The following is a 2,732-nucleotide window of genomic DNA, read 5'->3' on the forward strand; positions in this document are numbered from 1 at the left end:
TCTGTAGCCTTTCATGTACGCAGAAACCAGACAGTCCAGGACTGATATTTAGCCAGGCTCTGCGTCTGCATGCGTGCTGCCACAGAGGAGCAACCCTGTTTTTGGGAGCTATCGCCTGTGGCTGAGCTTGCTGCATTAAGGGTTTTTTTGTTTGTTTCCTTCTCTTTTGCACAAGAGAGTCTGTCTCTGCCCTCAGGCACTTCTCTTCATCTCTCACAGGACGCTGGGGTTTCATGGAGGGTTGGAATTGGGAAGGACAAATTCAGTCACCTTGGGAATGAAGGTGAACAGTGTGATGAATGCTATTGAAAAAACTCCTATATATGAAAAAAAAAAGTGTCTATGTATGTTACGTCCTGCGCATGTCAGCACAGCTGCAGTTTCAGGGTCTGGGTTTTACGTTTCCATCAGCTTTTTCTGAGCTGCTCCTCGCTGCTGGCTATGGGCTGCAGCTCATACGAGATGAACTCATACAAGGTGAAAAGCCTTTTCAGCAGCTGATTGAAATGTGTGTCTCTCTATTCATCAATTCAAATATGTTTTCTGTTAAAGCCTGTTATCCAGAGAGTTTACACTTCTCAAATTGTCAGGACTTTTTGGAGCATTTGATAGTCTCAGTTCTCCCCTCAGGAACTGAAACCACTCATCCGAACCCCATGGCATGGCTGTTTTCTGACTGGCTTGACCCTCCCTTTACAATGACTACTTTTTCTGTCTGAAGAAAAGATGTTGTAACATATCTCTGAGCTCCAAATTTGCCTCTCCAGAGCCATTCACTCACAAGAGTCTTGGCTAAGCCCCAGAAATGATGAGAGAGGTACCAAGGGCTGTTTCTGAGCATATATTTTCACTAGCAGTTGCTAGTGCACTTTCCAGAGAATGAAATCAAATGCTTTGATCTAAGATGACAGGTACTTAAATGCATGATATTAGAGCATGGAGTTCAGCAGCCCTGGCCCTTTGTAGCACTAAGGACAGCAGGTGGCAGCTATGGTGGCACCTTTATGGCTGCACACACGTGAGCTGTGGCTTGGGTAGGTCTGACCATCTCCTCCTGGTCTTGGTTGTGTCCTGGGAGAGCGGAACAGCACAACAGGTGCTTCTGACAAGCCATTCATAAGGCTGAAGTTGGACTGGGGTGCCCATGCTTCGAAGAATGTCACCCCTTGTTGTTAAATCAATTTGGTGCTATCTGGAGCATCATTAAAGGTTCACAAAATTGCACAAACGAACACACAAACACGCATACCCCAAGGGAAAAAAAAATATTTGCTGCATGACATGCTGCATTGCATGACATCTGTTAAATTCACCTTCTTAAATGGTATTTTTGGCTCTGCTGGTACCAAAAGCCCAGACTGAGATGTCATTTACTTTTAAGAAAGTAAGAGCTTCTAATGGATGTGATGTCTTTTACCCCACACAACCACGCTTGTTTTAAAATAAACATTTGACATTCAAGCTCTGAAACCTATCAGGCAATTAATAAATTTGATACGCACATGTATGTTCTTGACTTGGCATGTTAAAATGTTTTTCTCTGAAGCTGGTTTAGATGGAATGACATGATTTATTTTCTAATGGCTCGAGACATCACAGCATTGCTTTTTTTTTTCCCAGAGTCTATTATCCTTCACCATCTTTCATTCCCCCTCCGCCAGTACATCACTCCCTGCCAATTTCTGAGCAGATATTTCTTTACGAAGATCTGTTTTGCCTCTTGCCTTGCAAAGTCGAGTTGATAATCCCAACAACAAATGCCAAGGCTCCCAAACTGCCTTTGTCTGAGACCTGACCTTTAATCAGTCTCTCTCTGTCACCCCGGTGCTGCAGCCCAGATGCTCCCAAGCTAACCAACATTGTTGGTAATTTGGCAGCGAAAGTGTGTGAGAACAAAAGGTCATTTGGGATAACTTAGCCCCATATTTCCAGATCCACCACAACTGTTCTTTAAAGGAATTATTTATTTTTTTTTCCCCAGAATGAATGCTTTTTAAATGTGTTATTTACAACCTGGAAATCGAAACTTGGCTTCAGCATGTGTATGATCGAGGGTCTGATGGGGCTCTGCAAGGCAGCAAAGGAAGCTTAGCGAGTGTTAGCAGAGCTCACCAGCATTTGCTCACAGGGTGGGAGGTAAGCAGGAAGGAGGAGCAGACCAACAGCTCTGGGTTGACCATTTCTGAAGTGCTACTATTGCTTTTTTGCCTGGCTTTTGGGGATTATGTATCTTTCCTGGGCACAGTATGCAAAGGCCTCTCTGGGTCATGCACACAGCTTTTCCACCAGCGTGTGTTCATGCAACATGTTCCCTCTTCTTGTTGAGAAAGGCTTGCCCTCAGCATTTCCACCAGGAAGCATGATGGAGATCAACGGGTCATCGCTCCAGCTGAAGGCAAGTGTGCAGACTGATGGGTCTGATATGAACCGAGATGCGTTGCATTTTGCTCAGTAAAGAGCTCTGCTGGAAGCAGAAGCCATGCAAGCCCTGTGTTGGAGACCACGGTGCTGCAGACTTTCATGCCTCCCCCCAGCACCTGCAGCATGAGCAAACTTCCTTGGCCAGGGCGCAAGTAAATTACAAACTACTCCTGGCATCTGCAGGCAGACATCAGTCCGGACAAGTGATGCTCATACCTTCTCCATCCCATCATCCACTACCTGGGAAACAGCTTTTAGCCAAATCAGTGAGTGCTGAAACATTGCGGGGTACAAGGAAGCTTACGCTTGGA

The sequence above is a fragment of the Mesitornis unicolor genome, unplaced genomic scaffold (genome assembly GCF_000695765.1).
Source record: "Mesitornis unicolor isolate BGI_N332 unplaced genomic scaffold, ASM69576v1 scaffold7449, whole genome shotgun sequence".
Classification (NCBI taxonomy): Eukaryota; Metazoa; Chordata; class Aves; order Mesitornithiformes; family Mesitornithidae; genus Mesitornis; species Mesitornis unicolor.